This window comes from Prionailurus bengalensis, chromosome B3, assembly GCF_016509475.1.
Source record: "Prionailurus bengalensis isolate Pbe53 chromosome B3, Fcat_Pben_1.1_paternal_pri, whole genome shotgun sequence".
NCBI classification, from domain to species: Eukaryota; Metazoa; Chordata; class Mammalia; order Carnivora; family Felidae; genus Prionailurus; species Prionailurus bengalensis.
In genome coordinates this window covers 22,399,408-22,413,725 of record NC_057355.1, presented here as the reverse complement: position 1 = coordinate 22,413,725, position 14,318 = coordinate 22,399,408, and the positions used below count along the sequence as shown (strand labels likewise).

The 14,318-nt window shown below is 46.5% G+C and overlaps 1 protein-coding gene across 1 annotated transcript in view; it reads left to right on the top strand.

Moving 5' to 3' along the window:
- The first annotated feature begins 457 nt into the window (after positions 1-457).
- The window catches only part of OTUD7A (OTU deubiquitinase 7A), a 372,333-nt gene continuing 358,472 nt past the window's right edge, over positions 458-14,318 (top strand). The window contains exon 1 of the mRNA XM_043554863.1: positions 458-651. The gene's annotated coding sequence lies outside the window, so the exon portion shown is untranslated. The remainder of the gene's footprint in view (positions 652-14,318) is intronic.

Here is a 14,318-nt window from a genome sequence, read left to right as displayed (position 1 = left end):
TTAGAGTGATGCATTGACCCCCAAGCAGGCCTTGGAAAAGGAGCCGAGACAGGATGGGTGAGAGAAAGTTTGGGAAGAGTGAGCAGGCGGTCAGAAATGAGAAAGGTGGACGCACACACTGGGAGGCCAGGGAAGGCAAAGTCAGGTTATTTAAGTAGCTCTTCCTGCAGTCCCCCAGGTGCCAAGGGGCAACGCAAAAGGCGAGCACATCGGCGAGGAGAAACCGTGCAACATTCCGGGAGGTCTAGCCCGGCGCGGACCGTTTCCGCGAGCACGCGCGCCCGGAGGACGGCGCCGGTGGGGCGGGGGCGGGGAGCGGCGCGCGCTCGTCCACGAGAGGCGGGGGCGGGGCGCGGCAGCGACCGGTGACGTCAGGGCAGGGCGCGCGCCGGCCGGCTGCGGGCGGAGCCGGGAGGCGGGCACTGCGCGCGGCCGCGGGCGGAGCGGAGGGGCGCGAGGGGCGGAGCGGAGCGCAGGAGAAGGCGGGGGAGGAGAGGCCCCCGGGACCGCGAGCGGCAGCTGGGGAGGGGGCCGCGGAGCCGGAGAGCGAGCAAAACAGCTGATCTGATTTTCCCTTAAAGCGAGAGAAAATGGAAGTCGGGTAGCGGCGACTGCGGCGCTGTAGGCTGGCGGAGCGGAGCGGCGCGGCAGGTGAGACGGCGCTGGCCGCGGTGCTGCTGGCGGCGGCGGGGCCGGGGCCGCGGACGCGGACGAGGCAGGTGCGCTGTTGGAGAGCGGGCGCCGGGTCCCTCCGCGCTTCGCGGAGAGGCAGGTGGGCGCAAGCACAGGGGGCGACCCTGGGGCCAAGGCGCAAAGGCACAGGGGGCGCGGGGGTCGCGGGCACCGCGCAGGGCTCGCGGCGCGCTGCATTGCGGGCTCCGCTCTGGACCCCGCGGGCGCCGGCTCCGGCCCGGCGCTCGTCTCCTAAGCAGGGCGCGGCGCTCCGGCTGGGTTGGGGCCGGCATCTCCTCGGGCCCCCTTAGCTGTCTGCACTGGAACGTGATGACAGGCGTGAGGGGACCGGCCCCTCAGTTCGTGTGGGCGCGCAGGGGGTCCCGCGGCGCCGGCAGACTCCCAGGCACGGTGGGGCCCCAGAGAAGCGCGTGAGGCCGCTAGCCGGGTGCCCGGGCTGTGGCTGCGTGGGCCACCGTGGCCCGGCGCACTGCCCGCTCGCTCGCTTGCTCCTCTGGGTCTGGCTGGACAGCAGGGGAACCGTTAATGCAATTTGGCTGTGAACCCCGGAGGCCTTCCCTAGTGTCTTCTCCCTGGAGGGGAAAAAAATTGCCTCTGTTGTGCTTTAAGTGCTCCTTTAAATTTGAGAAATGTCAGTGATGTCATCATTAACAAAAACTTTCCTTCATTGGACACAACCTCTCAAGTGTACCCTCCTCCCGGTGCAGCTATTGCAGCCCTTTGAGAATCTTTGTAATAAAATGGATTTGCTTTTGCTTTCTAAACTCAACAGCATTACAGAAATGAAAACGGATTTTATTTTTATTTATTGGCTTGAGAATCAATAGATTTGAGAGTAGCTGAAAGGAAACTTGTTAGATCCTTGTGGATCTGGGAATCGCTTCATCCACACCACAAGGATCCACGGGAAAGTGTCATGCATGATACTTACATGCTTATTGCCTTGCCTTATCTCTGTAAATGGAAGTGAGCTGTGAGATGAAAAATTTTGTAAAAGATATTATATTTGATGTGGCAGATGATGTGTCCAGGAAAAGGTGGACAGTGTGGCCTAAATTTTTATAGGCCTTGATTGCTTCAGGAGAATCTGTAGGTTTTCTTCCTTCAGCACCCCCCCCCCCCACACACCCTCCAGGATGGGTCTGGGAGCAGCCTGCCCTGGGGAAAGGAGTGGCAGCTTCTGTAGGGTCCTCCCTGCCTTTCATTTTCTTACTATAGCAGCTGTGTGTCCCACCAGCCTCCAAGGCCAATTCAGCACCAGGGAGGGTGGAGAGAGTGTAGAGGCTGGAGACCTACCAGCCCAGCACACCAAATTTTGCGGGAATTTCCCCCCTAAATGCAAGCAATAGGCCATTATTCTTGTGTATGTGTGAGCATTCCATTAGTACTGGTTATTGTGGTAACAAAACTAAGCAAGTTCCCCAGATAGTCTGCATATCTACTTAAGACTATCATATCGAAAGGATATTCAATAAGGGACAAAGTATTGACATTTTTGCATTTAATAATTAATGACTACCCCTAATTGCTTAAAATAAACATGCCTTAAATTATTAGTGTGATCACATCGGATCTGTAAAGAATTTAATACCATATGCCATGTAAAAGTTTGAGTCTGATCAGGAATGTGAAGCTTTGAAACCCTGGATGGGAATGAAGGAAATCAGGAAGCAGTGGTTTACTTTAGGGTGATGTTCAGGATGGCAGTGGAGAGAACCCATTGCTTCATGGAATCTTGCCAGGTGTGGGTCTCAGCCTGGATCTTATATGGCAGGTGTCCCCTTAGGAAGTGACTGCTGAGGACCTTAGCCCTAGTGGAGACTAGCAGTGGAATTGTCAAGAAGCTGAACTGTCTGTTCTCACCTTGTGGAGAAGGGAAGGAGCACCATTCACCGAAGCAAGCAATGTGTCCATGGCCTCTCACCTCTTGGGAGTTGCCAAATGTATTCACAATGGCAAGGCCGGATGAGACAGGAATGTAGCAGAATTGTCTCCTACTTTTAGGTGACTTTGGTCTCACTGCATGTAGCTGCTTTAGAACTTGAGCTCTTTGGTCATAGCTGAGTTTTTCCTATAATTGAAGTATTTCCAGTTATTACGTGGAATAGTATGAACATTTTTTTTAGGCTCCGAGCTATGAACTCTTTAGAAATTGAGACTGTGAAACAATTCTGTCCACATATCCATTGTTTTTAACCTGTAGACCTGTGAAAATATTTATCATAATTTTTTTTTATGTAACTCACCACAGTATTTTAAAAATACAAATGTGTTTCCAACACATTAAGTATATGTCACTTATTTCTTAAAACATTTCAAAATCAAGCACTCTAAAGCCTTTTCATCCCATTTGTATGCTTAGAGTATCACGTGTTCTGTTTCAAAGAAGCCAAAATTGCCTTGCTTTTCTTTTTGCTCCCTTTGGATCTTAAGGTCATTTACTCCTGTCTTAGGCCCACAGAATAAAGGCTGAGTCAGCTCCTGCAGGACCAGCAGGGGGCGTGCTAAATGCAGGTTGCAATACCTCTACCTGAGCTACCTTGGGAGAGGATCTGGGATGACCAGGTTGGGGGTGTGTGTGGGTGTGTGCATGTGAGTGTGCGCCTGTGTGCACTGCCACTCCGTGTGCCTGTAGCCTAAGGGATGGAGATTAAAGGAAGGATGGGCAAATTACTTGAATAGCCAGAATTTGTGACCTTCCAAAACACAGGCCTCCCTCAAAGAGGCAGAGAGATTGCTTTAACTTTAAGTGCTTCTGATCTTTGGAGAGTGGCAGTTGGTTCTAGTCTGAAGATTCAGTGCCTTCTCAGACCGCAGAAGGGAGAGTGTTGGCTTGGGGAGGATCTGCTGGCCTCCTAGAACTGCTGGCCTGCATCATGGTCCTGGTGAGCACGTTAGTGCCAGCCAGGACAGCAGGTGGAAATGCCACCAACTCCCTGTAAAGTTTCCTCTTGGGTTTGACTCCTATTGACATAAACCCTAGGACCCTGTGTTTGTGGCACTTCCCGAAGGCTTTATTTACCTGCCTTACCAGGGTTATTGGCCTCAGGATTTCTATCATGGAATAAAGCGAATGTTTATTCACTGTACATTTCTTTTCTCATAGAAAATGGAAACAGAAGAGGCAACTGTGCTTTTTGCTTAAATGTGCTTAATCGAACTTCAAGCATGTGCAGGTTTTTCATCAGCAAGTTCCCTGGGAGGCTTCTCCTTGGAGGAGCTGAGCTGCTGTGTGTATGTCATCTTGCTCAGCTGGGATGGGTGTTTCCCAGGGCTTTTTTGATCACTGCAGTGTGTAGAGTGATACTGAGAACCAAAGACTCTTCTCTCTTCCCCAGGTTCCTCCTGGAGCCCACATGCAAAAGGGAAACAATAATGCCTTGAAGGGAATAGACTTTCTACTAGAGAACTATCCAAATGCTATGACTGGATATTTATTTATACATTTTGTTCTATCAAAAATGCATGTTAAACTGAATTATTGATTTCAAAGGGGCAAATGAGAATAATTTGTTTTTCAGCTTTGTGCTGAACCATGCTCTTTGCTTGGAGCTCTCTAAATGGCTACAGGGGGATGTGCCCCTAGATAAAATAACAGGTTGACACCTCATCCCTTTAGAAGAAGTCCATCCCTGAGGATGACCACAGAACATCCTACTCAAAGAGAACCCTGAGATCCACAGGCATTTAAGTGGAAATAAAACATGCTGGTTTCTATTGGTAATAAAGCTAATTTGAAAATATTTTACCTCTGAAAGTTGGAGGTAGAGTTTTATTTGCCCTTGATTAGTCTGCTGTCTCCCAGATAGTCTTTATGTCTAACCCAGAATAAGATGGCCTTAACACAGATGAGAGAGAGTAGGCAAAGTGGGAGCCACTTTCGCCGCACTTTGGGGATAGAGTCCTTTATTGTTCATGGTAATAGACTGGAAAAGTGGGTTGAAAATAAGTCTATAAATTCTGAAATTGAGAGATAGGCTGGACGCTGCCTTTTTACCTGCCTGTGTTGCGGCGCTGTGTTTAGCTGGCTGCTTTGTGCGTTACATCTCTTGACCAGAAAGTGGGGTGGAAGGATAAAAACCCTTCATTTACTCCCACATCAGCCACAGCTGACCACCCTGGACAAGGCACAGCGTGGTCATGCTCTAGAATCCTTATGGAAAAAGGAGAGAGCTATCCTCATGTCTCCAACACCTTATCTAGTAAAATCACTTTCTTGCATGAAACCCCAGTCCTTGCTTTTATAGATTTGCACTGCCCACCAATGCGTATTCTGAGAAGTCAAATGCACATTGACGCTGATGCAAATTCTAAATTCATCTCCCTTGGTTTCAGAGCAGTAAGTCTAAAGTAAACTCATTTTCTAGGTTTGAATGATTTTGAGTCTCCTTCCAGGGAAATATTTTCTATTTAAACTCAGTTTACTCTTACATAGTTTTCCTTATAAATATAATGGAAATTTGGTGTCTGGATGAATATGTATGAGTAGGATGTGGTGTTAATATTGGTATTTATATTTATGAAATGTAAAATGAGACCTTTGCAATTAATTTCCTTTTCTGTTCCATGTTTCATTCAATTGTTTTATTACGTTACTGCAGTTTCACATGGCACTAATGATTGGTGTGAATAAACCACCTACCCAACCCTTGGTGAGATTAGATTAAGTTTCTTAGTTATGAGACAACAGCTTGGGAGTTGGACCCAGAGAAGGCAGACGTTTTGAGCTGGAGCAGATACCTCAGGTCCTGTCCCTGCCAGGTTGAGCCTTACTGCCTCTGAGAAGACCTTGATCTACTGCCCTTGGGCTGACACATCCATGATTTACCTCAGTCATCTCTGTGCTTCCATTTTAGGAATTGTCCATCACATGGGGCTCTCCTGGTTCTTTTTTTTTAAAATTTTTTTCAACGTTTATTTATTTTTGGGACAGAGAGAGACAGAGCATGAACGGGCGAGGGGCAGAGAGAGAGGGAGACACAGAATCGGAAACAGGCTCCAGGCTCTGAGCCATCAGCCCAGAGCCTGACGCGGGGGTCGAACTCATGGACCGCGAGATTGTGACCTGGCTGAAGTCGGACGCTTAACCGACTGCGCCACCCAGGCGCCCCTCTCCTGGTTCTTAAAGTAAGCTCAGGGTTGGCTTGCATGTCGAGGAAGTGACTACACAATGCCCCATGTCCTGGACATGATGTGCCCCTTGTTTTGCAACCCACCCCCAGCCCCAAGCTGAATTGTACCCTTTTATCTTGGGGATCCAGAGGCCACGGTGATCATCCATTTCCCTACAGTTTCTCTAGTGATGATTTGAAGTTTGGAAAGAAATGTATATTATTTAAGTATTGAGAATTCATCTGCATGTGTAATATTTCATGCCTTTTTATTTTTTTTTCAACGTTTATTTATTTTTGGGACAGAGAGAGACAGAGCATGAACGGGGGAGGGGCAGAGAGAGAGGGAGACACAGAATCGGAAACAGGCTCCAGGCTCTGAGCCATCAGCCCAGAGCCTGACGCGGGGCTCGAACTCACAGACCGTGAGATCGTGACCTGGCTGAAGTCGGACGCTTAACCGACTGCGCCACCCAGGCGCCCCATTTCATGCCTTTTAAAAAAGGTCTTCCCACTTTCAAGGTGTACATAGTTAACTTTCTCTTTTTAAAATATATGAATTGGATTTTTTTTTGCCAGTATTTTAAATTACATCATGCTGACTCTTGAAGGAATCACCTCTGAGCAATAAAAATAAGTGGGACAAGTTGCCAACTCTGACTTGGACAGGGTGACCAGCTGTGTGACCTTGGGCACAGCCCTAGGCCGCCCCCTAGGAGAGAATATCTGCTCTGCTCCTTCTACAGGCTTTAGGTCAGGAGCAGGTGGGAGTGTATGCAATGAGTTCTTAAATCCTAAGGAGCCATCAGTTGTTCCAATAAAAGGAATCGGAGATGGAGTATGTCTGTCTCAGTCATCACTAGCCCAGTTTCTCTCTCTTGTCGGTTGATGGATTTACAATTTGTGCTTGTAACTCAAGGCATTGCTTGGTTGAATTTGCTTTGTGTTTTTTGTAGAGGAAGAAGGAGGCCTCAGTAAGGATAGATAGCCTCCTATGACTTAGTGATTTTTACAGTTTATCTACAATTGTGATCCAGCTCTGTTAAAAATACTAAAGGGAATTCCTCTAAATCCAAATAAATCACAAACTTCCTCCAAATTGGGCTGTGTCTCCTATATCTTGGGTGTTGCTGAGCCCCCAAGGGCTCATTGGATGATTATAAAACATGTTTTCTTACTCTTGGAATTGATGAAAGATTAGTCGCTTGCATGAACAATTTGGGGATGGGGGAAAGGGAAGAGAAAAGCATTCCCAAGGTGGAGTTCTGCCAGTCAGTGTCAGTGAGGGGCACTGACTGTGACCTGAGATCCTGACAGCGTGGCTAATCCTGGCATTTACCCCTGTCGGGAGTGTGTGGCCAGATCAGTGTCTATACCACTCTCCCCACCCTGAACACGCTCCCTTGTAAGACCTGCTGGCACTCTCAGAACAAATCTTTGGGCCCTGAGACCATGGAGTATCCCTTGTCTTTGGCATTGACAGTGGCGAAGAAGGGTACAGAGGTTTCTGTGCCACGTCAGGGATGATGCAGTCCCATGTGGAAGGAAGTGGCTCCTTCACAAGCCCTGTCATTTATTAGGTTGAGTTAAAGCTCTGTGGCTATTTAACTTGGGACCATGGATGTGCAATTATTGGTAGGCAAATTAAAATGCCAAACTGGACCTTTGGAGAATCTGTGGCATGGAAATGCAAGGATGGGTTGCAGTTCACATACACTTGACTCTTCTGTTTGTAACGTCTATCTTGTCTGAGGTGTTGATTGGGAACTAAGTCCTGAGTCCTACTTGGTTGGAGGTGGCCAGTTGACTTGGGGTTGTCAGGCGTGGCATGTATTGTCAGCCTGGGCATCTCCTCAGGGTCGTCTGCCTGCACCTGGGTGAGGTAGACAGGGTTTCCTTAGATTTCTTCTACCAAGAGTGACTTATCCCTAGGGGGTTGGGAAATGGGCAAAACAGGGGAAAGGGATTAAGAGGCACATACTTCCACTTAGAAAATAAATAAGTCATGGAGATGGAGAGCACAGCATAGGGAACATAGTCAATAATATTGTAATAACATTGTATGGTGGCAGATGGTGGCTACACTCACCGTGGTGAGCACTGAGTAATGTATACAACAGTCAAATCACTATGTTGTACATCTGAAACTAATATAGCATTGCATGCCAACTATACTTCAATAATAAAATAAAAGCGAATTGACTTATCCTGTGAACAGTCTGGCAGGCAGTGTATTCAGAAATGCATCATCACAAAGGGCATTTAAAGCTTCAGGACCCACCTTGGGAGGGGTTGATATGGAGGATCATTTAGGGTTTAAATGCTTAACATTTAGGGTTTATTAGTAGAAGATTAGTGTATAGTTGCATTTAAATTAGATTCTTTCCATTCCCGCAGAGTGACTGGAGGGCCAGGCTACAAACATGGACATGAGTGAGTGTCTGTGCGTGGCCTGCCACCTGCCGTGGTAAAGGATGGGTTCGGCCTGCTAGGGAGAGAATTCCCAGCCCAGAGATGGCCTCCTTCTTGCTTTATCCCCCACTCTGGGCACCTTCTTTAGGTCTTAATTTCACATGTAAAATGAAGAAATATAGCTGCCTGACCTCTGATATCACATTAACTCTATGATTCTGTGCAAAATAACTCCCTAGTTCTAAGTGCTGACTAATCAAGGCCAAGAAAACCCTACTCATTGTTCTGCTAGAACAGATAGGAAAACTGGGATGTCTCTTTGAAACATATGTATCCATTTCTCAGGTGGAGGAGAATTTTAACAAGTGTGTATGTTTTAGAAATGAGTTGTGTGGACAATATTCCTCCTTCTGACCAACAAGTTCATGGAGGAAAGGGTTGTGCATTAGCCCTTATTACATCTCTGAGGTACCTTGTTCAGAATAGGCTCTCAATTCGTGTTTGTTAAATGCATTTAATAGTCCTGTGGGATTAAAATTAGACATTTAATTATTCTTTCTAGAACTGCTTAGCTCCCATGAGTTCAAAAGTATTGTAGTTGAGAATGTGGCTTATGTAAAATTTGAAACATTTTCCAACGTTAGCTCCCAGTTTGGTAGTATGCAAAATAAACAAAACCCAGATTATTTACTGATTCTCTGTAATGGGACCTGCTTGTCATTCAGCAGACAGTACATTCTGAGAAGAGTTATAATTTCATATTTTCCATTATATATATCACATACACTATATGCAGTCTTAGGGAATATTAGCTACATCTGTTTGATAAGACAAGTTATTATACTCTAGAGTTTTAAAAAATATCCTCCAGACCTCGCTTTTCCCTGCCTGGGGTTGCAAAGGAGTCGAGAAAAATGAAGTGTTCTATGCCATCCATGCTGCAGAGCAAGGGGCATGGAACTTCAGGGCTAACTCCTTCTTTGGGCCTCCCTCCACATCCTGAAGACTCGGGGCCAGTGACTGTGCTGTCCACTCCTGTTCCCTGCCCTCTTGCTACCTGCCTATGCCTCCTTGATGAGCTCATCCCCCTGCTCTAAAGGGTCCCCATGGAGCTGCCAGGACCCTCCGACCTCAACTGTCTGCTGATGAGCAAGATTCCTTATCACCTGCCTTAATGTTATTTCAGTTCTTCAAGAGAATAAGATTGACCCAACTGGCAGTAACAACACAGCCATGAGACTGTGATGTTCAGGTCTGTCCCCAAGGTATTGAGAGAGAAACGACATTTCTGGATAAAGTACTGCTGGGAAATTTTCCTTTAAATAATTAGCCTTTTCTGTCATTGTCCCCTTTTAGTGTCTTTCTCCTGCAAAAGTTGCCCAAGAAGGAATTGAACCACTGTATCCATGATGACAAAGTGAGGGCTCATAGTTAAATGTTGCCGTCTCAGCAGAAAGGCCCTTTATCAGAATGGGAAGTCTGTGGCCCTTCCTCCCTGTCCCAAACTCTGGGTGCACTTGCCAGGCACTATGGAGCTCAGGTGTGACACCCTGGAGGACGTTAAGGATAGGCATTACTAAGGAAGGGAATACAGTCTACTATTAACCCTCTGTGGTACAGGAATGCCCAGGGTACCAGACAAGGGAAAGTCAAGTGTTTAAGGTGTGGCTGCGCAGCCTGGAATCAAATCCACACCTCCAGACCCCAAAGTGTGTGCTCTCCATGTCACACTCTTCCTAAGAGGGAGCAGGGGAGGTAGGCACATTTTCTTATTAGGAGGGCATGTTGGCCACCTGCTCCCTGGTGTGATGGGACAATTCACACAGCTGCCAAGCCTGCTATAGGGAACCCCTATATAGGAACCCCTAGGTTCCCAATGGCCCTACCCATCAGTTCTTCATGTTGCCCAGGAAGCAGGGAGTGACCTTTTGCCCTAGATTCCTGGTGGCATTCCATGACCAACAGGGAAGGACATGAGAAAGCACCTCTGGAATGGACACCTGAGTGCTCCAGGGGAACTCCACCAAGGGCCTGGGGTGCAGACCTGGGCTACGCATGGGTGACAGAAGGAAAACTGGGACCCTGCACCATCTTTGGGCAGCTACCAGGGTGATGGGGAGGCCACACGTGAAGGCACCCCTTTGGAAGAGTACAGGCAGGGGCCACGTAGCTCCACAGCTGAGGCACGTTCTCCGGGAGCCAGAGCCCTTCAGACCCAGCTTTAGTTTCTTCATCTGCACCATAGGCTGTACTCTGTAAGTTGTGTAAGACTGTACAAACAGAAGAAGTGTTTTTTTTTTTAATGTTGCTGTTGTGATCACATGACTCTCAGTGGCTCATAGAGAATGTCCCTCAGATTTTGCTGCTGGATCTGCTAGACTTGTGGACCGAAGGTAGGTTGCAGGTCACTTCTCCGGGGATCAGGTATGTGTGAGGCTGCCACCCCATTCTGAGGCCATCCCATACCCTTCCAATGGATTACTGTTTTCCCCAAATCCCTGGGCTAATGAAATTGAGAAGCCTGTTTCTTACCCCTCTGCTCACCCTGAGTGTTTGCAGGCACTGGGCCCAGGCCAGCCCCATGAGTGTCAGTCAGATGGATCCCCATGCTCAGGGCACTGAGCAGAGTGGGTCCATGTTAGCCCCTGCCCAGACTGCTCAATGGCCTTGCACTTGCTCTCTCCAGCTACTCCTGTGGGATTCTGCATCTTCAGCATGCTCTGCTTTCATGAGTGCCCACAGGGGAGGATGTGGGCATCTGAATGTCCCGAGAGGAGCCCCTGAGTGCCCAGGCTGGCTTGAGTGAGACAACTCAAGCCCTGGGGGCCCCTGGGGGCCTGAGTCTAGGAGAGGCTGTGCTTTGGGCCTGGACACACTGGGTTCTATATTTGTTGGTGCTGCCTCCTGCAATGAGTCTCCGGCTGAGTCAGGTCCTCTCCCAGCCTCAGGGTCCCCACAGGTGACACTTGCCTCACAAGTGATGGCAGGTCCCAGAAACCTGTTGGCTCCCTATGGCTTCTCCCCTAACCCCTCTTCCATCAAGACTGAACCTAAGCCAACTGTGCATTAATTCCTTTCCAGTGGAGCCAACTCCCCTCGCTGGGGATCTTGGGGACCTTAGTGAGGGTTCTTACTACCCTGATCCTCTGTGTCCTCATCTTGGAATGACAGTGAGTTGGGATACTTCACGGGGTTGTTGCAAGGACTACAGAGGCCAGATGTCAGGTGCTTGCTGTCAACTGTTAGAGGTCCTCTGGGAAAGGGAGGGGGGCTTGTCCAGGAGTTCTGGAGAAGTCTGGCAAGCACCTTCATGAGCTCACAGGTGGCTGTAGACAGAAAATATCCTGGAGCCAGAGAGGGAAATCTAGGCCTTTTGGGCACACATCAAAATTCACTCATGTGCTTTCCTGTTAGGTAGTGCACCAAAGAATCATTCAAACCTTTGTTCAGTGTGCATCACTGATATTAATTTTTTTTATTTATTTTTGGGACAGAGAGAGACAGAGCATGAACGGGGGAGGGGCAGAGAGAGAGGGAGACACAGAATCGGAAACAGGCTCCAGGCTCTGAGCCATCAGCCCAGAGCCCGACGCGGGGCTCGAACTCACGGACCGCGAGATCGTGACCTGGCTGAAGTCGGACACTTAACCGACTGCGCCACCCAGGCGCCCCACTGATACTAATTTTTAAGCAGACTATTGATGAACTTAGTTAATATGGGGGGGGAGGAGGGCAAGTTAAGAAGGCAGCCCTGAGTGAGCTCCACTTTGCTCTTGGTGTTTTGAGCATCACCATCTGTTTTGGGGAAACTTATAAAACATGTTCCTTAAGAAATACTGAAATATAAAAAAATAATAATAATAATAAAAAGAAATACTGAAATCTAGAAAGATAAAACTAATACAGAACTTCCCTGATCTGCCCCCAGCATCACCATGCTTCCTGGACATACAGAGAGGTAGAGATCTGGGTATTATGCCATAAAAATAGGCCCATACTATTTTTGTTCTTTTATTTTTCCTTATTCAATCCTTTTCCTTTTTAATGAAAAATCTGGTATTTGCACAAGTTAAAAGAATTCAAACAAAAGAAGAATATGTAGTAAAATGTGTCATTTTCTAGTCCCAGACCCCAATCTTCCTCTCAGGAGGCACCAATGTTAATTACTTCTGTGTATCCTTCTAGAAATATTCTGTAAATATCTAAGTACATGAACATCTTTTTTTTATATGTATATTTAAACACATAGGAGCATACAGTACCCATTGTTCTCCATTCTCCTTTTGATCATGTTGGAGATTATTACATTTGTAGTCTATAAATATATGATATTTAAAAAGCACTCATTTAAATTTATTTTTGTTTAATAATGAAGGATTTACTGAATTTAAGCCAAATATCTTATTTCTTACAGTATGAAATTTCCTAAAACATCTCTTTCCCATTTTGGGTAGGTCAGCCTATGATTACCGACATATCCCCAGATTATTCATTGGCCATCCCAGGTAGTCATTCCAGTAGGAGGGTCCACCCTCCGTTCATTCAGCACATGCCATATGGGGAGAAGAAGATGATGTGGATTTGGGGAGCAGCTATATAGCCTCATTCAGTTCCTATAAAGTTATGGAAAACTGGAATACAGGTTTGCTAGCCACCTTGTGTTTAATTTGTGTGTGTGTGTGTGTGTGTGTGTGCATTTACTTTTTTTTAATTTTCTTTCTTATTTTTTAAAAATTTACATCCAAATTAGTTAGCATATAGTGCAACAATGATTTCAGGAGTAGACTCCTTAGTGCCCCTTACCCATTTAGCCCATCCCCCTCCCACAGCCCCTCTAGTAACCCTCAGTTCTCCATATTTATGAGTCTCTTATGTTTTGTCTCCCTCCCTGTTTTTATATGATTTTTGTTTCCCTTCTGTTATGTTCATTTCTTTTGTCTCTTAACGTCCTCATGTGAGTGAAGTCATATGAGTTTTGTCTTTCTCTGACTAATTTCACATAGCATAATACCCTCCAATTCCATCCACATAGTTGCAAATGGCAAGATTTCATTCTTTTTGATTGCCAAGTAATACTCCATTGTGTATGTATGTATGTGTGTATATACATATATATATGTAGATATGTCGATATATGTAGATATATACCTACATATACGGAGAGATAGATAGATAGATACCACATCTTCTTTATCTATTCATCCATTGATGGACATTTGGGCTCTTTCCATACTTAGGCTATTGTTTATAGTGCTGCAGGTGTGCTGTTTAATTTTTTTAATGTTTTTATTTATTTTGAGAGAGAGCAAGCATGTGAGCAGGGAAGGGGCAGAGAGAGAGGGGGAGAGAGAATCCCAAGCAGGCTCCTCGCATTAGCACTGGACTTGACATGAGGCTCGAACCCACTAACCATGACATCATGACCTAAGCAGAAATCAACAGCTGGATGCTTAACTGACTGAGCCACCCAGATGCCCCAGCTACCTTGTGTTTAGATTTGGTATCAACTCCCTGCTGCTTTGAAAGATGACTAAATTGCATGGCCACACTTCCTTCAGACCTCTCCCAACCCCACTTCCCCTACCTAGTTTATGCTAGAATTCCTGACATTGCCAAGATGCACACCATTTGCCCTCTCCTAGGTAACCTCAGTTTGCACAGGTCCTTGGTCTTAGTGCAATATTTAAATGTATTCTAGGATCACACAGTATCAGTGCTTTTATCAGTAATTCTAGAGGAATTCTCAAGGGCTTTCTTTTCATTCCCCCTTCAATTATCTGAAGTTCATTATAGAGTTTGTTGTGATCCCCTGTTCCCTTCCCACATGGCTCATGACACCCACCTGCAGAATTCTTGCAAGTCTCAAAATATCTCTTAAAAATGAAAAAAAAGTGCTCTTGAATATATATGTGAATATAAAATTCTTGAGTCACACTAGTCCTCTAAAACTGTATAGAAATATTTCTTCTGTCCTTTAGCACTGAGCATTATTGTGCAGAAATTTGAACTCAATCTGTTTTTGGCCTAGTTGTTCGTATGATTCTTTTAGTTTAGTAATTTCACCAGGCTGTTTCTGGATGCTGATCTTGCTGTATCACTTTC